This window comes from Aethalodelphis obliquidens, unplaced genomic scaffold (assembly GCF_003676395.1).
Source record: "Aethalodelphis obliquidens isolate GAN/ISIS:26980383/991018 unplaced genomic scaffold, ASM367639v1 scaffold32, whole genome shotgun sequence".
NCBI lineage: Eukaryota > Metazoa > Chordata > Mammalia > Artiodactyla > Delphinidae > Aethalodelphis > Aethalodelphis obliquidens.
The window spans coordinates 17,757,269-17,784,071 of record NW_020837976.1 but is presented as its reverse complement, the minus strand read 5'-3'; positions in this window follow the sequence as shown (position 1 = coordinate 17,784,071).

Below are 26,803 nucleotides of genomic sequence, written 5' to 3'. Positions count from 1 at the left end.
GGTAAAATGGAATGGAAGTCGCTTTTCATGTGCCAAGGTTACAGTTAAGGACACAAGGAGCTTTGCTCAGGCTTGCAGTTTGGCTTACAGAGCTTTGTCTAACCCGAGATATTGATTGCTTCCCTTTTAGAGTCATCACCTGAACATTAAGAATGGGATGAGAGCAAAAATGACTCATCATGAGAAAATGGTTAGGCGATATCAGAGGCAGGAGAAATTTGCCAATATGGTTTGGTTTTGGAAGTTTATGAAAGTAATCTGGTGCAAGGCTCACAACAGATAAGAATAACTGGGAAGCTTCTGGACCAGGAATGTTACTAAACCCACAAGTCAGAAAGTTGCTCTCTTCTCTGTTACTAGACCTTTCTGAGCCCCTGTTTCCATAGCTCTAAAACAGAGTTAATAACAAATAAACCACACTTAGGAAATTCATAAAAAGTCCATGTATTGTCAGAGTGAGAAAGAACTTATAAGGTCATCTGGGTAGCTTATTCTCTCATTCAGGTCAATTCACAGGAAACTTAAATTATGGTTCTATATAGTAGAACCTTCAGACATAGTAAACTGCAGATTTTTTCAGTTTTAAGAGTTGAGACTTGTCTGTCATTTATACCTAAGTGTTGATGTTCCTATCAATTTATTTTCCAATACCTGCTTTAGCTAGAGAACCTTTGACAACACTCAGCACCGAAGTGGAAAAGGGACTCAGGGGATAGGAGAGTGAGGTTAAGTGGATTGTATTGATAAGGGGCACTTCTGGTGTGAAGCCAATTAGTTACTAAGCGGATATGATACCTGCATCTTCCATTGACCTTACATGAACTTCATTGAGCAGTTCCATCAGGGTAATCTATACATCTCATTAAATAGTGATATATCTAATTAGATCACCTATCATGAAGAGAAGCAAGTTGTTGTTGTTGTTTTTAACACTTCCAAAACGTTCCAGAGCTGGCTGACTTTAATTTGGAAACAGTTTTTGGCCATCGACATTCAGGTTTAAGGCACATTCTCAATTACAAGTAACACTGTTACTGAAATGCATGTTGTACTGTTCCCCAGATGTGGGTGTATATCTAGAATTGTTGACAAAACATCCTCTATAGACATAACTGAAAATGAAAGGTGAAATTAAAGGTAGGTAAAGAAAGTAGAATTTCTAATCATATAACTTTTCACAGTATTGGTAGTCTGGAAAACTATCATTGTGCTATCTGGTTAAGTACCCAGAACTTGTCCCAGCCACTTCAGTGAAGAATTTCAGTCTATCTGAGAGCAATATATTTTAACATGGCAGCTAAGAAGCCAAAAGCAGTGTTTGCTTCTGTACTATAAGAAAAAGCCTTTGTCTTTTGAACCTATACCCAAAACAAATTATTATGAAGAACCTTATTTCTGAATATAGAATACAATCTCCCCCTTATACACACACTTATAGTTATAGTGGTCTCCAACCTTACACTTGCCAAAAACCTTTAAGAAAAACTATCCTTTTTTGATACTTTGCTGATTCTGCCTCTCTTCTCTTGAGGAAGAGCTTGAGAACAAGTTGAAGGTCACTTCAGATTTTCCAAATCAATGATTCATTTAACTATATAGTCATGGCTTAGAAATGCAGCCCCATACCCCAAAATGAAAGGAAATGGGAGATTTCTGCAGCCCCAATGGGATCAGAGTGAGCAGCCCACATTAGTCGAGAGCCTGAGCCAGGATTTGAAAATACATGCTCCTGAACATTGAGTAATCCAGTTTCATTTGATTAGACAATGAATGCTTACTTAAGAATATTTGCACTAATCCTCCCTCTGATTTAAGTAGGTTACACCTGAGTTCCCAACTCCCACTCATCTGCTTGCCAACAAAAACCATCTCATAAGTGGAAATTAGCTATAATTTATTTTTAAAAATAAAGGTGATGGTAGGAGAAACATTTCTAGAACTTCTTAAAAGACTCAAGTCCTTCTCAACTTGTATTATTATAATAAAGGTATTATTTTAATGGTTCCTGAAACAGTCTGACCCTTTAGAAAGTATGCATTCATCACCATCCCTATATTAGCCACATCAAAAACTATTCCTGGGAAGCAGAAAGAAAATTAAATTGTAAAAGTAGTATATTGGAAGTAAGTAAATAAATCAGAAGCACATATTTCTTTAAATACCAAATACGTAGCAATAGGTGGTAACTCATAAAACAGACATGGAACATTTTATAGGAGATAACATTTTATAAAGTGGCTATTATCAAGTTAGTATTCAAAGATTTCCTAGAAATAATGACATCAAAATGATAGTAATCAGCAGTAATACTGATCCTAATACTAATAAAAAAATTAATAACTTCTATATTTCTCTCTGCCAAAGAAACATAGTTGATAAAAGTAGTAAGTGGAAATGTCTATAAATGATTTTGATGGGAATAAAGTATTCTGATTGTTGGGAAAAGTCTTAATAAAATGTTGCTATGCATGCACTTCTAAAATTTTAAACTAAAAAATATTCATATATTTTAGTATCATATTAATTAATATATGTATAGATAGAGATACAGTTTTATAAAATACTTATACCCTAATATTTTAGTTAGAAAATTTTTGTTTGGGCAATTTTTAATTAAATGGATATCTTGGTTGACATTTTTCAAAAACCTATCTGGGTTTTAAATAAGTAAAAATTTTGAATGTGATATTTCATTTGTTAGTCTACTCTGCCTGTGCTAGTATTCTTCTCCTTTAAGGTTTGGATGTCATATCATTTGGGTAACTACTTTAACCAATTCATCCCTGCTGTCAATCTCTTCCCTGCCTCAATGTGAAGGGACTTGTTTCACAAGTGATCTGACTAAACTTGACCTATCTGTAAGTTCAAAAAGATAGATGCAGAAAAACAAAATCAGTTAAACCATTTTTTGATTGAACTAAACACATACTTGGAGTTACCCATGCAAAAGGATCTACTTAATTTAAATAATTATTATTAAAGTGGCTACTATGTATACAGCACCATGCTAGACTTTCTGTAACATGCAATACAAATATGACATGGTTATACACCAAAAAATTTGTATCTTGCTTGGGAAACAAGATATGTATTTGAGTAGTAAAGAACAATATAAGACAATGTGTAATCAAACACTAATATGTCTGGATCACAGAAGTAAAAACTCTGAGGTATCAAAAGAGAGGATTATGCTTGGACAAAGAAATTAGGGAAGGCTCACCATTGGGGTTTTGTAGTAAACATCTTTACCTTTACTTCCTGGGAATTATCCCTTTGTCCAATCCATCCATGTAGTTTCACTGGGAGCTGTCATGTGTTTATGTAACTCAGCTTTCTGGAAACAGTGAATTGATTGTTGGTTGAAGATGTTATACGTGCTGGACATTCTCTTTCACAAATGTTTGAGTTTTGGCCTAAAAAAAGTTTTGGGAAGTCTGTGAACAGAGAAAGAGGCTCTGCTTTAAACTTGGGAAGTTGTTGTTGAATCTGCGTTCATCCTTTACATTAGAGAAATATAAGTAGTCAGTCTGCAGAGAAGAATAATATACAGAGAAAAGATTGAGAAGGAATCTATTAGGAATTTGAGTCCATCTTCCTAGTTGTTCTTAATGTTAAGTCAAATTCCTCTTCTTGTTTTCATGTGCCTCTCCATTTCTTTATGATATGCCTCTTTCTTTTTCATTTAGATTGAGTGGAGATTCTTTACTTTTCCACAAAGGACCTTAATATAAAAATAAATGGTTTATTAATTTAGGCCTGGTACCTTGTTTTCATTAGTATAACTTTGATCTATAAAAACTGGTTGACTCGTGTGTATTATCATTAAAATTACACATTCCCAGACCACTCTTTATTCTGCTTTGTACAATGGAGACATTCATATTTTAGCAATTGTGAGAACATAGTAAATTTGCCAAGAGATTGAATTTGCATAGTCCAGCATCATTTCAGTGTGAACGTCTGAAGGACAGTTTCCTATATTTGTTCCATAACTGAAAAGTGGAAAGTTATCCTATATTCAAGCAAGTCAAAAAGAACATAGAAAAATATGTCAATGATTGATTTATTTCTATCACACAGAAACATATTTATTTTGATTTTTATAGGTCTCTAGCACATTTTACAATTACTGAAGAGTTGTTTATAGCTTTTTACAATACATGGTTTTTAGTAAAAGGAAGGAAGTCTAAGAATGGTGTAACCAATTATAACACGTGTATACCTATATCTATATATTTACTAAAATATCTCGATTTAGCCTTATAATACACTTGTATGATAATTTCATTATCCTATATTACAGGTGGAAAGACATGTATACATAGAACAAAATTCTGCAGTAAGCTTATATGCAAAGCAGTGGCAAATGTATCACTAGAATTTAGATTTACTGATACAAATCTATCATTTTCACCAACCCTTACTTAATTCTTCCTTGAATTCTTAGAAAAATTAAATAATAACAATACAAGAAACATGTGATATTCTAATATGTAGTTTAAGAAATGAATCATATTTCTTATCATTGGCAACCAATATATGACCTTTGATTCTAGTATCAGAGAATGATCCTGTTAGGAGTAACTTTGGGATCATAGTTTAGATCTGCTCTTTTAGAAATGAGAAGTTAGGGTTCAGGGCTTCTCCTTTGCTCTGTGTTATCTTACTGAAAGTATGGATAACTGGATACTTATGTGGATAACTTCAACAGTTCTCTAGAAGTAGCATAGTGAAGTTTTTATCTCCTGCTCAGTCCTAAACCTCAAGAGGTTTTCCTCCACAGGTCTGTGACAACAAATAATCTTACACGTAGAGTGTTTATTCACTGCACAATTTATTGATTATAAACCTAAGGATGGAAAATAAGATAATGTGAGTTCAAATGTCTCATGTCACAAAACATGTGTTTAACAGATTCCCAAAAGAGTATTAAGTGAATAGAAATGGAGTAACCGCCATATTTTGGCAAAGCATCCAAAACAACTCTTAGTGCTGAGAAGAAAAACTGACTCTCAAACAAAGAAGTCAGTGAGTTCTCAACTTGGACACCTTCCCAAAGTTGACTCAATTGGATTGTGTGTGTGTGTGTGTGTGTGTGGCCAGCATTTTGTGCAGTGAGGCATGGCACAGGTTCCAGTGAACAAGGGCCCATGTCATCAAAGGTACAAAAGCAAGAAAATGCAAGAAGTATTTAAAGGATGGAAATCAGCCAACCTTATTTTCTGAAAAACAAGTTATATGTAGAAGAAAAATAAAAGGTAATAGTAAGTAAGGGTGGCACCATATTTTATGACCCTTGAATGTTGAACAAGCTTTTGTACTTGATTTTGTACTTGATTTTGTAGCAAGGGTGAGTCATTCATGGTTCATAAATGAAGAAATGATAAAAAAATATGGAATAAATATATTAGATAGATTGAAGAGAGACTGGCTAGAGCAGGAAAATCAGTTCAGAGATTATTACAGTTGTTACACCTGACCTAGGTAATAGCAATGAGAGTGGAAGATAGAGGGATAAATATGAGAGCTATTTCAAGTACTCCATAGGATTTGTCAATTCCCTTTCCCCCCAGAACCGTGTATATTTTGTGTACAATTCTGGAGTGAAAAAATAAAACAAAACAAACCACCACAACCAACACCAACAACACAATTCCTTTCATTGGCTTGCCCAAGTCCACACTGCTACTTAGAAGAACTCAGGCTTAGAACTCAAAATTCAAAATGTTTTCCCCATACACATTTTGGTATTTTTTCTTCAAGACAGACTCAAATCTGCTAGTGCAAATTTTCATTGTTAACATATCAAAATTTTTTTATATCCAGACATTTAAATTTTAAAAATCATAACTCAACACCCTCCTAAGAAGGCTGAGAGCTTTGCAAACATTCTTTCAGAGCAACCCTCTGAGAAAGGCAGGCAAGCTATCCCCCCATTGAATGTTGGCAAATAGAAAGTTACCTTTAATTCATCCCTGTGTCCTTTGAATAACTGTTTTGTTATTTCAATAAAGGTCAGAAGGCTTAATGCACAGCAAAAGGTTTGCTCAGTTTTTTTTTTTTTTTTAATTTTTAAAAACGAACACAAATTTAAACCCAGCTCACTGGTGACTTTGAGATACATAATTTCCACTGCCAAGAAACAGTTGTGATTTTTAATCAGAATATGAAACCCAGAATCTTCAAAAGAACAGACATAGCCTCATTTTGGTGCTGCCTCTTTAAGAGTTGAGACATCTCCAGGATGATGAATGGAAACAGAAATGGTACAGTCTCTTGAGAGTAAATGTGCTGTTTAATAACTCATTTTTTGTTGAATTACAAATATCATTTTATCACCGTGGCTGTAGAGGTGAATTTTTATTTTTTATTGTTGTTCATGGTGTTCTTATTTTTCAAGATGAGACCACTGGTCTGAACCCTAGGCTAAAGGATACAACTTTCTCTCTCTATAAGGACACACTATTCTGTTGTGGGGAGGCTGTACCAGCTTTTTTGTGCTGATCTTCATAAATCTAAGCAATATTGTCTTGCTGCCTTTCCATATCTTGGTAGGCATTTTCTTATTCATGTATTCAGCTTACAATTTTTGACATGACATTTGTTCCTCTCTTCCACTCTTGCTTACTAGCAGATACCTAGTGACTAATTCAGATGCTAACTTCTCCCAATTATTCTAAAAGTAGAAAGTTATCAACTTAACTGGGAGAAGTTGCAGTATAATAGCAACAACAGCAGCAATATCAACAGCAGTGGCAACACATTTATCAATCACTTATTATATGCCTGGCTGGGTTTTAAATGTTTGGCCAACACTGTCTCATTCAGTGATAAGAAAAACCTAATGAAATGGACATTGGTTTCACCCCCATTTTGCAGCTGAGTCCACTGAGAGGAAGATTGCTGAGGATAGGTTACTCACTCGAGGTCACACAGCTATAGGTACACCGCAGTGTGTGTTTTCTCCCTTCTCCTCCATTTCTTATCAGCTGCTATGGAATCCACTTTAAGAGCTTGCTGAGATGCTAGAAGCAGCCCTACATGTCTGCATGTTTTGAAGCAAGATATAGTTTATTGATGAACACGGAAATGCCCATCATAGAAATGCCTTCCAGAATGATAAAAAAACTCTTTTTCTTTTAGGGGTAGTTCCTGGTGTTTATATGTTTGGAAACCTGACACAGTCCATTTGAATTCTTAAATTAAAATAGAAAAACAGTGAAGGAAAATGTTTAACATTTCTTAACCTGGGTGTAAATTTGAGTGTTATTCAACCTTTGGTCCTTTCCTCTTTTCATAAGTTATAAAGAGAGTTCATGTCAATTGATTTATTTGTTTTTATGTTTATGATTTAATGTTGTAATTTTGGAGCCTTAAGTAGATTAATGTAAAACCTGTCATGATGTAAAGGAAACTGATTTCAGATATTAAAAGTGCTGGACTGAATGAGGAAAAGAAAAGTGTGGCTGTGGATTATGAGTTTGGTTACCAACATACAAACTATGGAATTCTAATTCCATTTTCTGTTTAGGTTCTCTAGGGCTCCAAGCACAGATCAAAGGCCTCTTTTTGTTTTCATTTTTAATGGGTTACTGCTTAAAAAGTAAAATCTACTGCACTCCTGGGTCTTCCACAACAGTACTCCCCCATGACCTGACCCCAACTTTCCCAACACCACAGAGATATTTGTGTGTGATCTGTGTGTAGACCACCTCACAGCCACCACCTCTCCAAGTCCTATCAACTCACATCCAGAGTGCCCTCCATCTGTAGTCAAATCCCAATATTCAGAAATTGGAAAGCCACCAATATGGACACCAGTCCACCCTGGCGCTCAGTTTTGAATTCTTAGGTGATTTCCATCCAAGATCCTCTTCTGCTACCTCCTGCCAATGAGAAGGGGAAAAAACACTTTCAGGATGAACAGAAATGAAAAAAAAAAAAAAAGAGATGCTATCAAAATGAACAGAAAGTTTAGGGCAATGTATTTAAATTGAACATATAAATATGAGCATTAATTCATCCTTAATAATGTGTGGTTACCTGAACCTTATTACATTATTTAAGATAATTGTGTCTTCATACACAAGACTAATTACAGAAGCCCATGAGTACATTTGCAGGCTTTTAATGTTTTTGGCTTTGCGTCATGTGGGATCTTAGTTCCCTCACCATGGGTCAAACCTGTGCCCCCTGCAGTGTAAGTGTGAAGTCTTAACCACTGGACCACCGGGAAATCCCCGGATGCTTTTGTAAAATGACACTTATATTTCTCAGTCTATTTCACATTTTACTTTTTTTTTTTTTCTTTCTTTTTGCAGTACGCGGGCCTCTCACTGTTGTGGCCTCTCCCATTGCGGAGCGCAGGCTCAGCGGTCATGGCTCACGGGCCCAGCTGCTCCGTGCGCATGTGGGATCCTCCTGGACCGGGGCACAAACCCACGTCCCCTGCATCGGCAAGCGGACTCTCAACCACTGTGCCGCCAGGGAAGCCCCCATGTTTTACCTTTTTAAAATTTATAATTTTTAAAAATTGTAAAATGGATTAAAGTACTCTATAAGATGGATATTTAGATAGTCTAAACATTGTTTGAACGAGATTAAAAAAAATACAGATGGTCCCCAACCTACAATGGTTCAACTTATGATCTTTCAATTTTATAGTGGTGTGAAAGCGATACACATTCAGTAGAAACTGTACTTCAAACTTTGAATTTTGCTTTTTTCCTGGGCTAGTGGTATGATGCTCTCTGTTGATGCTGGGCAATGGCAGCCAGTTCCAGTCAAACACGTGATCACAAGAGTACACAACTCATACACTTATAAAACCATTCTATTCTCAGAGAACCATTCTGTTTTTCACTTTCAGTACAGTATTCAAAAAATTACATAAGGTATTCAACTTTTTATTATCAAATAGTTTCTGTGTGGGATGATTTTTGCCCAACTGTAGGTTAATGTTACTGTTCTGAGCATGTTTAAGGTAGTCTAGGCTGAGCTACGATGGAAAAGCTATGATGGAGATATTATCTTCATGATTGCAACAAACTTTCTTACAATCAGACTTTTACAAATACTCTTTCTTTGTCTTCTGATTGGAACGCACTCCCTAAAGCTTGCCCTCTTTCCTTAATCCACCCACTTCTCACTCTTTATCTAGCTGACTTCTCAGACGTCAAGGTTCAGCTTAGTGCCTACATTCTTTTGAAACACTTCCTTGAGCCCTTCCTACCCACCAAAATATCTCTCCTCAGTGCTCCAATGTACACTGTAGTTTCCCATTTGTGTCACTTATGACATTGAATTATGATTGCCTATTGCCATGTGTGCTTTGGTCAACAAAGCATAAGTTCTATCAGTCGGAATACATAGACTATCTTGTTTACCACTCATTAACCAGTGCCTAGTCCAATATTTGATATATAATAAGTGCTCAGTAAATGCTGGTAATTTTCCTAAACCACACATCACTTTCCTGTGTTCATAGGGAAAGTGGACCAGAGACCAGCCAGCCTAGGACATTTCTCTCCATATATATATATATATATATATATATATATAATTTTTTTTTCAATCACCATAGGTAATCAGGAGCCAAGACATTATTTTTCTGACTTCACCAAGGAAAAGATGGCTTTAAATCATGATCCCAAGTTCCCACATTATTCCTTATTTTTGCATCTCTACTGGTCCATCTGCCAGTAGGTTTGGCCAACCATCTGGCTGAATCACAGTTTGAATCTTTGCTTCAGTGTCTCCTTAGAGCATTTCTCCTTCCTTCTCACTGTGCTGTCTCCCCACTTTCCATCATTTCCCTCAACAGCTGCTGCCATAGCCCACCTCTGCAGTCATTTGCGGGCATCACAATTCTGGTCCCACAGAACTAACTGGTGTGCAGCCACATGGCTCCTGTCATGCCAATCTTGCCTCAGGATGACTTTGAGACACTTTTGGGGCCACTCCTCTGCTTCCCACAGAGGTTGTCTTTTCATTTCAGAAAGAATTGAATAATATCGAATCCCTCATTTTCAGAAGTTCCAGTATGGTGAAACGCTTACGCCAGGGTTTCAACAACCATCCTCCAGTTCCCAGCCACACAAGGCTCCACTTCCCTTGAGTGACAGCCTCTAAGGAGAAGGTAAGATTGGCTGATTGCTAGAAAAGAAAACTGACATATGCCATTGTGGGGCCTAAATGGAAAGAAAAAAATGTAACTCCAATGACATTTTGAAAACAATTATTTAAAAAAAACCACAAACACATTCTGTATAGATTTATTTCCAAATGAATGAATACCAATAGTTCCCTTCTGTTTAGTATAAAAATTCCAGAGCAGGAAATGTTGACATTCTCCTACACATATATAATTTTAATGATACATGCACACACACGTGCACATATGCACACATACGTACACACACAGACACATACACATACATGCATTCTCACATACAAATCACGAGATTTAAATATCTTAGGAAGAAAAATACACTCTTACCCATTCATCTTCAAGGAAGTCACCCTCACTTTGTTGAAAGTTCAGTGTATATAAAAGGCTTAATTTAGACACTACCATGGTTTATAGATTTTGAGGCCATATTAATGGGAAGATTTAAGAAATTACAAACTGCTATTTTAACTCTTGTTTCTGAAGACATAACCTTAAATGGTCTATGGGATCATCCCCTAAATGAACCAATATCAGTCAGAGAAATTTATTCTGAGGAAAGTTGACAAGAGAAGCAAAACCATGTAAATTTGGCCTTGTATTTACTTTCCTCAAGAACCCCCTTTTTGTGGTATGAAGAACAAAACTTCTTCTAGAGCGTTCACCTTCCTGACTAACCTCATTTCAAACCAACTTAGCTTGGTGCCCTGTGTTCTAGTTGTACTTTCACTAATGATTCCCAATCTATTCCTTAAAAAAACTTCCTCACGCTGCCATCCTAGACCAGGCTAAACAATTTAGGTCTATACCTTTAATCACACTGTACTTCTTCACAGCACTCAACACAATTCTAAGTTAAATCATCATTTGTTTACTATTTTTTTCTGAACTAGACTATAGAGCTCAATGAGGATAGGGGTTCTAGAAATCTTACCACTATATTCCCACTGTGGTCCATAAGTAGAAAGTTTTGATCAATACTTGTTGAATGAATGAATGATCAGCTAATATACTAGATGTTTTTATGATCTCCCCACGATTCTTCTAACATATTTTATTCAGGATCTTATCATGGCAAAATAGACTTTCCCATGTCTCCTGTCTAGATGATTATTAAAATTCATATTCAGTCTCAACAATTCCATAAAGTTTCACATGGTCTTTCCCTCCAGAATGATTTTGCTTTTCTCAAGTTGTTTGCTTTATATATTTTGCACCCCTACTTAATTTCATCACAGCTATGCATGTTTTCTCCCACTGGAATGTTATTGTGTCTTCTTTTTTTCCTATCTCAGCTTTCCTCAGTACTTTCTTAGGTGGTTCTATGACAAATAATATATGATACAGGAGGAATCAACACACAAATACACACACACATGCACAGATGAATTGTTATCTTGATAATTTTGTGTCAGATTGATGCCCTGAAATTCCCACTATCCATTCACTAGTTGCACTTTGAAGTTAGATTCTACATCCTGGGGACTCCCCACTTTCTCTTTAGAATGGTGTTTTGGCCAATTTTTCTATGCCAAATGACCTTGAATATATTCAGTATACACTCCTATCACCCAACAGACTTGTGGTTGCCAAGGAGGGAAGGATTGGGAGTTTGGGATTAGCAGATGCAAATCATTATATATAAGATGGACAAACAACAAGGTCCTACTGTATAGCACAGGGAACTACATTCAACATCCTGTGATAAACCATAATGGAAAAAATATATGAAAAAGCATGTGTATATATGTATAACTGAGTCACTTTGCTGTACAGCAGAAATTAAACACAGCATTGTAAATCAACTATATTTCAGTAAAATAAAATTAAAAAAAATCAGTGTCACAAGAGATAAAACAAGGTTGTGTTTTCAATGAATTTATATTGAATATATGAATTATTGTCTGCATATCTCCAGACTTCTTTCAAATACATAAAAGATATAAAACAAATAGAGGGAGATCCTTCCTCTGAATTGCTACAATCTCTTGACAATGTAAACTAGGACACCAAGGATTTAGAGAATGTATCAGCCAGGTTGGACTTGGTTATGCTAAGGTAACAAATCACCCAAAAATCTCAGAAACAAGAATTCATTTCTTATTCATGTTATTTGCCCATCAAAGGTCAACTGGGTGGCTCTACTCTTAACATAGCCAGACAGAGGATCAGTCTGAGGGAGGCTCCATTTTGGTGTTATCACAATTACCAAACCAGGAGTGAGGAGCAAGGTGAAAGTGTACTGACTCTTAAAGTTTTATTGGCCAAAAAAGTCAAATGAACATGTTCAACCTCAAAGCGGGCATGGAAATGCAATCCTACCAGGGTCTGGAGGGAAGAAAACAGGGATCATTTAGAGCATTGCACTGGTGGCTAGTCCAGGGGAGAAATTGCTAAATTTTTCAGTGTAGATCATGTATTATAAGAAAACTGAGGAAAAGAAAACAAGGAGGATAAACTTTAGAGAACAAAGGGGACATGGATCTCATATTGATTGTCAAGGGGGGGTATATTATAGGACTAATTTTTAAAGGACTAAATAAATGTAAATTCACCATTCTCAAAGCAATGATTAAGGTGGAGGTACAGTTGCAACTTAAATGGGTTTGGTCCCAAGGAGTCTGACAGCAGCAAGAAGATGATGCTGGAAAAACTGGCATGGTATGAGAACTCAGAGTGGGTGTTGGCTCTGAGAAGAGTGATGTCAAATCATAAAGTGTCAGCACAGCATCTGGAATTCTACTGAGAAATAATATGTGAAGTCAAGCACTGTGGGTGCTTGGGAGCAGTATGGCCTTGTAACCCTCTCTATCTGGAGTGACGCCCCTGTGTGATGGATGGGTAAACAGAGATGGACCCTCCAAGAGCTGGACTGCTATAGTGAGGGGACATGGTCCGGCTCAGGCCAGCTGGTAGAATTCCCTAGATCTGAGGCAACCTAAAATATTTACTGGGAAACTCAGAGAGAAGAGGAGTTAGAGAAGGAAGACATGGTAAAGTGTGTGTGTGTGTGTGTGTGTGTGTGTGTGTTTAAATTTTTAAAAATAAATTGCGAAGTCTGTGAAAGGGCTAGTTGTTCATGTTCATGAAACACAGACTAGGAAAAGCAGATCAAGAGAGGAATTCATGGTAGAAAGAACATCTCAGGAATTAATCAAATATGTCTTCACAGAGAGCAGACTTGTGGTTGTTTTTAGGGTACAATAGTATAATTAGGTAAGTATATTTAAGGATATGTTTGTCTAAGTTTGTCTAAGGAAACCAAACATAGTGAACTGCGTATAGAGAAGAGAGGAGAAGGTGAAGACGAACGAATCAGATGTATTAATGAAGAGGATGAAGCCACTAAACCCCTCTCAAATTTCCAGACAACACCAGTTGGGGCAAGCATTATCTACAGCAAGGACAAAGAAGCAAGGTGGTCACATAGAATCCTTTGTGGCCTTATACAAGTAGCTCTCTGGCAAAAGGATTTCAGCCCCAACTCTGTTAACTCCACTTATTTCCCAAATGTTCCAAATGGAACTTTTCTCACTCTCACTGAGTAACAAAAATGACTCTGTATACATTTTTCCTCCAAAGGATCCTTTGGAGTCTGACTTATGTCCCAACAGCTTTCTTCCATTCAGTTACCCTCTTAGTTCTTGTTCATTTTTCCAAGGTCAATTAAAGTTTAGATATAATCTCTGAGGAAATTTCATACAATGACACTAACCATCAATGTACTTAACTTTCCATCAGACCGGTGGCCAGGTGGAGCCAGCATCCCCAAAACCTGCTTGATCTTGTATGTTGCATCAGATTTTCAAAGGTATCCTTCTTTCCTACTCAAAATTGTGCACTTGTTATTCACTCATCCCAAATTCTAATGTCACTTAGTAAAAATGAATGCCTCATACAGCTAGGTCAAATTTAAATGTTTGTTTATGTCATTTATAAATCCCTGCTGAAGTTTTACATTTGTATAAAATATTCAGGGCCAAGCATAGCATTGTTATTTATTCACTAATGGCTTATTGTGAAATAACTTTGTGTTTGTTGATGGAATAGATGTGAGGAATGTCATCTTTGCAATAGAATCCAGTGTGGAAATGAAACAAATGGACGAATAGCTGCAGTTTGGTAAATTCTGTGAGAGAGAAGTGGTGACTACACTGATGATGGTAGTGATGAAAATAAAGTCTACTATAAAGTCCCCAGCTAAGTATAATACACTCCAAAATAGATCTACCTCTGTAGATATAAAGTGTAACTGATTAAACACACATATTCCCTGATACTTCTGACATTACAAGGCTACTATAAAGAATAACTCATTTATAAATTTCCTCTGCACTTTACTCACTCTATCTCAGATACATTTTACATCTCACTGGGGCTCAGTTTTACAGTTGCCTTCACAAATGAAAACTGTTTCTCTCCAAGGTCTGTTTGAGGGAATAATTAAGGGAGGCAATGGGCTTACAAGGGAAGAACTAAATCTGGATACTCTGTAGCCAGAGACTTCTTGCCTTCAATTGTCTCCTGTTTTGTTAATTAACTGGTTAAGATTAAAGCAAGGGCATCTCTGTTAGCAGGACTAGAGTGAGAATCTTGACCACGGAGGTTTATGTCAAATAAAGAGAACAGGATGAGCTTGATTTCTCCACCATTGGTTACATATTTTGGCCGAGATGAAAGATGAGAAGAGCATGATCAATATTCTGTATAATTGTTGATTAGTAGTTGTGTTCCTGGTAATTATTTTCCTGGATGGTAAGGAAAATTTCATTCCCCTAGAGAAATCTGCTTGAGAGTTTTTTCATCTAGTACCTATATTGATACTATAAAATAAGAAGTATGGGATATAAAAATGAGAAAATCATTATTTAATCTCAGAGGTTTGTTGTTTCTTATTATTTTTTTTTAAATTTCACATCAATGAAATGGATGCAAAGATTATTACTGAAAAAGAGTCATCTGTGCTCTTACTTGTCAACATCTTAGGAGGCAGTAAATATGAAATTCATTTTCTGGTAGCTGGACACAGGCTTTTGGCATCTTAACTACCATTTCCAAGAAACAAAAAAATGATGAAAAAGTTTGTGAGATTGGGTTTCAGGTAGAACTTTTCCAAAGGATGGTAATATCATTGTTCACTAAACCTAATGAAGTCTAAATCCTCAAGATTATTTGATGGGCCCCAATCTAGAAGGAAGCCCTTTCTCTCTCTCTCTCTCTCTCTCTCTCACACATACACACACACACACACATCTGACCCAGTGGCTGGAGACATCTGAGCCCTAGATATTCTGCTGAGTAACCATGGTGATTCCCTCTTCTGACATCTTAACATATTCTCTCTCATTTCCCACTGACCACACCACTACCACTACCTACAAATTTGAAAGAGCCACTCTACCCAGTGAGCTTTATGAAATCTGATTCCCAATCCCCTCTGCCAATATCAGTGCTTGTAAAATGCAGTTTCCAGGGTCATCATCCAGGGTCTCCCCCACCCCATGGAACCACTGGACTTTCTATCCAAGCTGTCTAAATTTCAGACAATTTCCATTTGACAAACATTCATTAGACACTTACCATAACCTAAACATTATCGTAACACAGTATGAATAAGACACATATGTCATAAGACATATTGGATAGGACAATTCCAATGCTGAAGAACAACAATAATACCAATTCTGTGTTACTATATGGTTGGTGTTATATGAAGTACTTTGTATGCATTATTTCATTTAATCTCTGCAACACATCAGTGAGATAGTTCCTATTACTATGGTCTTGTTTCAGATGAGGAAATCAAAATTTAAGAGATTAAATCACTTGCTGAGTCATATAGGGAATCAGTTTTAGGGTGAAGCTTCAGACCAAGGCAGTCTTACAGCAAAGATGAAGCTGTTAACCACTGTGGTTTCCTCTTTCTCTGTACCTCACCTCAGGTATCATGTCTCTTCTCTAGTGAGGTGACATACAGGTGCCCCAATTTCACAATGTGTTCATGTCACCATTTCATGAGTAAGGCCACAGATCCTGGCTAGATTTACCTGCTTCTAAAGTTTCCTGGAAATCCCTACATATAATTCCATAGTGTGGGCTCATGTGCTCCTCTATTTTGTTTGAAGATGTCATTGTGGCTGTCCCTAGCTCTGAGCCAAACTTAAACTGGTGACAATCCTTATGTTGTTTGCTCACCAATACCTGCTCTTAGAGGACATTAGTCCCATGAAAATCTCTCTCTCTTTTTTTATTTTTCTTCTGGGAGTCTTTGGAATATTTCTCACATGTGCTCCCAAATGAGTTAAGTCAGTTTTCTGAGGGAATCCCCAAAGTTTCCCCCTGCCTTCTGTTGATTATGTGTGCTGGTTATGTAGAATTCCAAAGGTCTTGGTAGACACCAGATAACATTTTCCTATAGGACTGCCACCTCTAGGGGACTTCTATGGAGTGCAGACACCATCTGTGGCTCTAGAGCTTCAGTTTCTGAAATTGTCCACTGGTGGAGCCATTTAAAAAAATACTGGTGCCTCTACCCTGAGGTAAATTAGAGAAACATCTTGTTCTTTCTTGAATAAAGATGACTTTAACTGTTTTGAAAAATCAAACCAATAAACAGTAACACAAATATACTAAGGTGTTAACAAGCTGAAGGGCTCTTGTAAGTATATTTCCCTGTTCAACTGACATGTAGATGTTAGACGGGTTCTGTAGAGACAGTTCCCTAGTCTTTATTTCCACAAGAGGAATCTTCTGATTCTGGGAAGCATCTTCTATACATTTGTAGAGAAGCAAAATGTGCCACCCCAAAATGTGTCTCTTTGTCATAAGGATAAATTTAGGCTGATTATTTTTAAGAAACAGGCTTCAGGGAATCTTTATACTGACCTCCAACTTAGGTGCCTAAAGGACACAGACAGAGGACCTATTTCTGTAATAGAGCTCTCACCAGAGACATCTGCAAAGAATATGAGCTAGATGTGGTGGGAGAAACTGCAGGGCCTAGAGATCAGAGTTCACTCTGTGTCTCACTGTCTCTTCAGGGACCAGAAAACATTTGTTGAACAAACATTTGCTTTTCCACCTCCATGTGACTTGCCTTCCTCCCCTTTGAAGTCCCAACCCACTGCTCCCAATATGCTTTTTTTGTTTTTAACTAAAGATAGTATTTAAGGTGAGGTTTTCAGCCATTTTGGTGAGTTACTCATTTTTGCACTCTCTTGTGGGAAATCTTTCTCATCCATGGTTAAGCCATAAAAAGGCTTATTGGTTTGAGTTGCTATTAAGATCCTAATTAATGGCCAGATGTTGAATCCTTTAAATTGGAAAAACTTCTAAATTGGTAAATTTTTAGATAGCTCTCATAAAAAACTGTTTTATTGATATGTATGGAAACACTAAATTAAAAGTGAATACAAAGAAATATAGCAACAAACCCTAGAACTCCCTTAATTAAAAAAAAAAAATGGTTTTGGAAGCCTTATTGAATTTGCAGTTTCAACTTCCCCTCATGGGTCTTACAGATGCTAATAAAAACATTAGGTTAATTAACAAGAGAATGAGAAGCCAATGAGAAAGTCAAGGGACTCTTCCCAAGAAGGTGGGCATTTTTAAAGCGTTATTAAGAAATAAGGTAAATAAAGCTAATATTGAAAGAGACAGAACAAAGAGGAATCAGAAAGGGAAGAGTCATGGGACTTGTCCCAGCAGAATGGATATCTTTAGATGGTTTTAAGAAATGAGATGAATAAAACGGACATTGGTGGGGGTAAAACAAAGGTTTTAATACTGCACTATCTAAAGTTCATGGGCAAAAGGGACTCCATCACCCACCCCCAGCATTTAAAGGCCCCTAACAAGTCCACTATATGTACCCTAATCTGGAGAAATTAAAAGAAAAACAAAAAACAAAAAAAAGCAGAAGACAAAAATTACACTGAGAAACCTGACCAGCAATTACTTGGTGTACTTTGGCTCAACCCCCCACTGGGAAACCAAGCCCTCTTATGTAGGAATAGGTAAAATGGCTAAGGGATTGAGAGAATTTTCCAGGGCTCGATATGGAAACCCCACAAGCTGTGGTACCAAAACCCACTGGTGGAACCCTGACTCAGGCTACAACTAGTTTATGCAAATGTAAAAGTATAAGGGTTGATAGGATTATAAAGGTTGGAATGTTTGAGCAGGTGTTATATGAAGAAGTTACATCAATGTTGCCTGAGTGTTTTATTGAAATAGATGTTATATCTGGCAGAACACTTCTACCCTGTCTTTTAAGACCCAGACTTGCTGATTTGGTCCTAGTGGAGGCCATGGTTAGAGATATAAGTGTTGATGGAATTGAGGTGAAAGTTTGAAAAAAAATTGGTGTGTTTGAACAGACTTTATGTAAGATGGTTGTGTCTCTTTTGCCTAATTATATTGCGGGGACAGATATTGTGTCTCATTGAGAATGTTTCCCCTGCCTGGTATTGTAAAACAAGGAATGTAAATCTGTCCTTTGGGAAATGTTAACTCAGCATGTTAAAGGGAGCCAAACAGTGTGAAGTGGAAGCTAGAGGCTGATATTGACGGGTCGATAGGAGCAATAGTGGAGGCTTTTTGCTCCTAAGGAGAATTGCTCTTGGGCTGACTTGTAGGAAAAGATGGCCTTTATTGAACACTTTGTGCAAACTTTTTGAAGGCATGCTACATTGAACTCAATTTCTAAAACATAGAAATATTTTGATTTCCATTTTTGTTGGAAATCATCTCCCTAATATAAAGAAGGAAATAAAAGAAAATGTAGTTGGATGGGCAGATCAGCCTTTTCATATCACTCAGGCAGCAAACCAGTTCTTTGGGGACTTGGAAACAACTGTCTTTGTCTTTCAAATCTCTACAAAATTGGAAGTGTAAATACAGCCCATGATCACCTGAGACTGTGCCCAGTTAGCTCAATCAACTAGAACCTGAAACCAAAGGAAATAAAGGTAGGGAAAGAGGCCTTTTATCAGTACAAACTGCTGGAAAGTCTGCCTCCTAAATATTATTTATCAAGGACAAATACAAGTCTTAAAAGTCTTTTCCACAAATAGTAAAATGCCTTAGACATCTGAGCAGATAAACTTAACTTATTCCAACTGTTATTTATAAACTAGTAAGTTTTGCATTGTACTTGATTCATGACTAAAGTTTTAAGATGAAAACTATAAGATATCTGTCGATGTCTATCTGTATGTATGTATATATATGTACAGTATAGATATGGTATTTTTCTATCTTTAGGCGGTATTGCCAAAATTAATTTATAAAAAATAGCTCTAACTGGCTAAAATAGACAAGTGCTTATATTTTAAAAATTCAAATATATAATAGAAACAAATCTAATTTTTTAAATGATTAAATGATTTAGGATTAATGTTTAGTAAATTTAAAAATTTCAGTTATTGGTTTAATTAAAATAGGCATATCTTTAGAGTTGTCAGCATTAAATATAAAATTTTCATTCTACCAAAAGTCAAATAAATAAGTTTATGTTATCTTTTTTACAAAATTTGTCAGCAAAAAAAAAAATAGCTTGAGATGATGGCTGACTTTTTCTAATGTCTCATGAAGGTTTTGTAGGTAATTTAAACATAATTATTGGGAACAAGTGATTTAGATAGATATAAGGGGGATAAGACTTAAAAATAGCTTCTAAAATCTTTTGGTAAATTAAAACTTTAGAGTTTTGCTAAGTTAAGTTAAATGATGGGAAATCTTTGAATGTCCAGATCATTTTCAGCTAAGATAAAATACTGAAACATTAACTGCTAAACAAGGCTAAGTATGCCTAATTTTGTCTTCATATTACAGAAAAACTAATGTTTAGGTCTATTAATGAAAATGGTTTCTACCACATTGAAAAAAAATGCAATGAGGAAACGTAAGTTTCTAAAAATTATGAAATGCATTCATAACTTTCCAATCACAAACAAAAATATTGGTGTAACAAGCAGTTCACAATTGCTTACTTCTTAGCTTTCACTAGAAATTAAGGTTTCTGAGAGTTAAGAATTCTACTTATATATAATTAAAATATTAAAATTAATAAGGAAAACATATTTGTATGCAAGGAAAAATTTTACAAGCTATAAGGAATGGAAATGCATTTTGTTAAATGAAAAGTAAGTAATTCTGCCCTAAAGAGGAATTAATAAAAGAAAAATATAGAAAGAGGGAAAGCATAGGACAAAATTTTTGTGTAAAAAATGAAGTTGCATAACGTTCCTGGAAAAGAAACCCTGATAGAAGAGTTTTGCACATGGTCAGGTGGCTAAGATAGAATGAATTTAGTTGAGTGAATGAATATTAGTATTAAAAGTAAGCTAACATAAAACTAAAAGCTTGTTTTCTTTCTCTATTAAGATGACAAAGTTATTATGGACTACTGATCTGCTTTTGATTACAAATTGTGAATGTTTCTTTACCTTTTAAGTACTCTGTTGTAATTTTTTGCATTTGCCTTTGAAATCTTATATTGTCAATTTGTTTAAGTGAATAAGTATTGTTTCACAGTAACCTATGATCTTATTTGAGCAAGGATTTTATTTACTGATTTTATTTTTATTTATTTATTTATTTTTCATGTTCAAAAGACATGAACTCCCTGATAGCTTTCAGGGAAAAGTGTTGTTTTTTTTTTTTTTTTTTAACTTCTTTATTGAAGTATAATTGCTTTACAATGGTGTGTTAGTTTAGGCTGTATAACAAAGTGAATCAGATATACATATACATATAAACCTATATCTCCTCCCTCTTGCATCTCCCTCTCACCCCGCCATCCCACGCCTCTAGGTGGACAGGAAGCACCGAGCAGATCTCCCTGTGCTATGCGGCTGCTTCCCACTAGCTATTTTACATTTAGTAGTGTATATATGTCCATGCCAATCTCTCACTGCGTCCCAGTTAACACTTCCCCCTCACCATGTCCTCAAGTCCATTCTCTACCTCTACATCCCTATTCCTGTCCTGCCTCTAGGTTCTTCAGAAACATTTTTGTTTTTGGATTCCATATATATACATATATATATATATATATATATATACACATATATATATATATATATATAAAACCATATGGAATCTGTTTTTCTCTTTGTGACTTACCTCACTGTATGACAGTCTCCAGGTCCATCCACCTCACTAAAAATAACTCAGTTTTGCTTCTTTATGTGCCTGAGTAATATTCCATTGTAAATATGTGCCACATCTTTATCCATTCATCTGTCGATGCACACTTAAGTTGCTTCCATGTCCTGGCTATTGTAAATAGAGCCGCAATGAACATTGTAGTACATGACTCTGTTTCAATTCTGTTTTGCTCAGGGTATATGCCCAGTAGTGGGATTGCTTGGTTATATGGTAACTCTATTTTTAGTTTTTTAAGGAACCTCCATACTGTTCTCTATAGTGGCTGTATCAATTTAGATTCCCACAAACAGTGCAAGAGGCTTCCCTTTTCTCTGCATCCTCTCCAGCATTTATTGTTTGTAGATTTTTTCATGGTGGGTATCCTGACCAGTGTGAGGTGATATCTCATTGTAGTTTTGATTTGCATTTCTCTAATGATTAGTGCTGTTGAACATCCTTTCATGTGTTTGTTGGCAATCTGTATATCTTCTTTGGAGAAATGTCTATTTAGGTCTTATGCCCATTTTTGGATTGGGTTATTTGTTTTCTTGATACTGAGCTACATGAGCTGCTTGTATATTTTAGAGATTAATGCTTTGTCAGATGCTTCATTTGTAAATATATTCTCCCATTCTGAGGGTTGTCTTCTCATCTTGTTTATGGTTTCCTTTGTTGTGCAAAAGATTTTAAGTTTCGTTAGGTCCCATTTTTTTATTTTTGTTTTTATTTCCATTTCTCTAGGAGGTGGGTCAAAAAGGATCTTGCTGTGATTTATGACATAGAGTGTTCTGCCTATGTTTTCCTCTAAGAGTTTGATAGTGTCTGGCCTTAAATTTAGGTCTTTAATCCATTTTGAGTTTATTTTTGTGTATGGTATTAGGGAGTGTTCCAATTTCATTCTTTTACATGTAGCGGTCCAGTTTTCCCAGCACCACTTATTGAAGAGGCTGTCCTTTCTCCATTGTATAGTCATGCCTCCTTTATCAAAGACAAGCTGATCTTTGCATGGGTTTAATCTCTGGGCTTTCTATCCTGTTCCATTGATCTATATTTCAGTTTTTGTGCCAGTACCATACTGTCTTGATTACTGTAGCTTTGTAATATAGTATGAAATCAGGGAGCCTGATTCTTCCAGCTCCGTTTTTCATTCTCAAGATTGCTTTGGCTATTTGGGGTCTTTGTGTTTCCATACAAATTGTGAAATTATTTGTTCTAGTTTTGTGAAAAATGCCACTGGCAGTTTGATAGAGATTGCATTGAATCTGTAGATTGCTTTGGGTAGTATAGTCATTTTCACAATGTTGATTCTTCCAATCCAGGAACATGGTATACCTCTCTACCTCTTTGTATCATCTTTAATTTCTTTCATCAGTGTCATAGTTTTATACATAAAGGTCTTTTATCTCCTTAGTTAGGTTTATTCCTAGGTATTTTATTCTCTTTGTTGCAATGGTAAATGGGAGTGTTTCCTTAATTTCTCTTTAAGATTTTTCATAATTAGTGTATGGGAATGCAAGAGATTTCTGTGCATTAATTTTGTATCCTGCTACTTTACCAAATTCATTAATGAGCTCTAGTACTTTTCTGGTAACATCTTTAGGTTTCTCTGTATATACTATCATGTCATCTGCAAACAGTGACAGCTTTATTTCTTCTTTTCCAATTTGGATTACTTTTATTTCTTTTTCTTCTCTGATTGCTGTGACTAAAACTTCCAAAACTATTCTGAATAATAGCGGTGAGAGTGGACAACTTTGTCTTCTTCCTGATCGTAGAGGAAATGGTTTCCATTTTTCACCATTGAGAACCATGTTGGATATGGGTTGGTCATATATGGCCTTTATTATGTTGAGGTAAATTTCCTCTCTGTCAACGTTCTAGAAGGTTTTTAGCAAAAAACGGTGTTGAATTTTGTCAAAAGCATTTTCTCCATCTATTGATATGACCATAAGCTTTTTCTCCTTCAATTTGTTAATATGGTGTATCACATTGATTTATTTGCATATAGTGAAGAATCCTTGCATTCCTCGGATAAACCCCACTTGATCATGGTGTATGATCCTTTTAGTGTGCTGTTGAATTCTGTTTGCTAGTATTTTGTTGAGATATTTTCATCTATGGTCATCAGTGATATTTGCCTGTAGTTTTCTTTCTTTCTGACATCTTTGTCTGGTCTTCGTATCAGAGTGATGGTGGCCTTGTAGAATGAGTTTGGGAGTGTTCTTCACTCTGCTATATTTGGAAGAGTTTGAGCAGGGTAAGTGTTAGCTCTTCTCTAAATGTTTGATAGAATTTGCCTATGAAGCCAGCTAGTCCTGGGCTTTTGTTTGTTGAAAGATTTTTAATGATAGTCTCAAATTTAGTGCTTCGATTAGTCTGTTTATATTTTCTATTTCTTCCTGGTTCAGTGTCGGAAGGTTGTGCTTTTCTCAGAATTTGTCCATTTCTTCCAGGTTGTCCATTTTATTCACATATAATTGCTTGTAGTAATCTCTCATGATCCTTTATATTTCTGCAGTGCCAGTTGTTACTTCTCCTTTTTCATTTCTAATTCTGTTGATTTGAGTCTTCTCCCTTTTTTTCTTGATGAATATGGCTAATGGTTTATCAATATTTTTTTATCTTATCAAAGAATCAGCCTTTAGTTTTATTCATCTTTGCTCTTGTTTCCTTCATTTATTTTTCTTTTATTTCTGATCTGATCTTTATGATTTTTTTCCCTCTGCTAACTTTGGGGGTGCTTTGTTCTTTTTCCTCTAATTGCTTTAGGTGTAAGGTGAGGTGGTTTATTTGAGATTTTTCTTGTTTCTTGAGGCAGGATTGTATTGCTATACACTTCCCTCTTAGAACTTCTTTGGTGCATCCCATAGGTTTTGGGTTGTTGTGCTTTCATTGTTATTTGTTTTTAGGAACTTTTTGGTTCCCCGTTTGATTTCTTCAGTGATCTCTTGGTTATTTACTAGTGTATTGTCAAGCCTCCATTGTTTGTATTTTAACAGATTTTCCTCTGTAATTGATATCTAGTCTCATAGCATTGTTGTCAGAAAAGATACTTCATATGATTTCAATATTCTTAAATTTACCAAGACTTGATTTGTGACCCAAGATATGATCTATCCTGGAGATTGTTCCATGAGCACTTGAGAAGAAAGTGTATTCTTTGTTTGTGGATGGAATGTCCTATAAATATCAATTAAGTCCATCTTGTTTAATATATCATCTACAGCTTGTGTTTCCTTATTTATTTTCATTTTGGATGATCTGTCCATTGGTGAAAGTGGAGTTTTGAAGTCTCCTACTATGGTTGCATTACTGTCAATTTCCCCTTTATGGCTGTTAGCATTTGCTTTATGTATTGAGGTGCTCCTATGTTGGGTGCCTAAATATTTACAATTGTTATGTCTTCCTCTTAGATTTATTCCTTGATGATTATGTAGTGTCCTTCTTTGTCTCTTGTAATAGTATTTATTTTAAAGTCTATTTTTTTTCCTATATGAGAATTGCTATTCCATCTTTCTTTTGATTTCCATTTGCATGGAATATATTTTTCTATCCCCTTATTTTCAGTCTGTATGTCTCTAGGTCTGAAGTGGGTCTCTTGTAGACTGCATATATAGGGGTCTTGTTTATGTATCCATTCAGCCAGTCTATATCTTTTGGTTGGAGCACTTAATCCATTTACATATAAAGCAGTTATAGATATATATGTATATGTATGTTCCTATTACTGTTTGTTTTTTGTTTTGGGTTTGTTTTTGTAAATCTTTTCCTCTCTTGTGTTTTCTGCCTAGAGAAGTTCCTTTAGCATTTGTTGTAAAGTTCGTTTGATGGTGCTGAATTCTCTTAGCTTTTGCTAGTCTGTAAAGGTTTTAATTTCTCCATCAAATCTGAATGAGATCCTTGCTGGGTAGAGTAATCTTGGTTGTAGGTTTTTCCCTTTCATCCCTTTAAATATGTCCTGCCACTCCCTTTTGCACAGCAGAGTTTCTGCTGAAAGATCAGCTGTTAACCTTATGGGGATTCCCTTGTATGTTATTTGTTGTTTTTCCTTTCCTGCTTTTAATATTTTTTCTTTGTATTTAATTTTTGATAGTTTTATTCATATGTGTCTTGCCGTGTTTCTCCTTGGATTTATCATGTATGGAACTCTCTGTGCTTCCTGGAATTGATTGACTATTTCCTTTCCCATATTAGGGAAGTTTTCAACTATAATATCTTCAAATATTTTCTCGGTCCCTTTACTTTTCTCTTCTTCTGGAACCCCTATAAGTCAAATGTTGGTGTGTTTAATGTTGTACCAGAAGTCTCTGAGACTGTCCTCAATTCTTCTCATTTTTTTTTCCTTTATTCTGCTCTGTGGTAGTTATTTCCACTATTTTATCTTCCAGGTCAATTAACCGTTCTTCTGTCTCAGTTTTTCTGCTATTGATTCCTTCTGGAGAATTTTTAATTTCATTTTTTGTGTGTTCATCTTTGTTTATTTGCTCTTTAGTTCTTCTAGATCCTTGTTAAACATTTCTTATATTTTCCCCATTCTATTTCCAAGATTTTGGATCATCTTTACTATCATTAGTTTGATTTTTTTTTTTTTTCCAGATAGACTGCTTATTTCCTCTTCATTTGTTTTGTCTGGTGGGTTTTTACATGGTTCTTTCATCTGCTGTGTGTTTCTCTGTCTTCTCATTTTTCTTAACTTACTGTGTTTGCAGTCTCCTTTTCAAAGGCTGCAGGTTCGTATTTCCTGTTGTTGGTGGTGTCTTCTCCCTGTGGGTAATGTTGGTTCAGTGGGTTCTGTAGGCTTCTTGGTGGAGGGGACTGTTGCCTGTGTTCTGATGGATGAGATTGGATCTTGTCTTTATGGTGAGCAGGACGAAATCCAGTGGTGTGTTTTGCAGTTTCTGTGAACTTATTTTGCTTTTAGGTAGCCTTTCTGCTAATGGGTGGGGTTATGTTCCTGTCTTGCTAGTTGTTTGGCATAGGGTGTCCAGCATTGTAGCTTGTTGGTCATTGAGTGGAACTGGGTCTTAACTTTGAGATGGAGATCGCTGGGAGTACTCTCACCAATTGATATACATGGGGCTGGGAGGTCTCTGGTGGACCAGTGTCCTGAACTTGGCTCTCCCACCTCAGAGGCTCAGGGCTGACACCTGGCCAGGGCACCAAGGCCCTGTCAGGCATAGAGCTCAGTAGAAAAGGGAGAAAATAAAAGAAAGAAATAAAAAATAAAATTAAAAAAAATATTATTAAAGATAAAAAAATAAAAAAGTAATAAGAAAGAAAGAAAGAAAGTAAGAAAGAAAGAAAGAAATGGAGCAAGCAAACTAAAAAGAAATCCACCAGTGATAACAAGCACTAAAACTACAAAACAAACAAACAAACAAAAAAACAGACAGAGAGAACCCTGGGACAAATGGGAAAAGCAAAGCTCTACAGATAAAGTCACACAAAGAAGCATGTACATACACACTCACAAAAAGAAAAAAA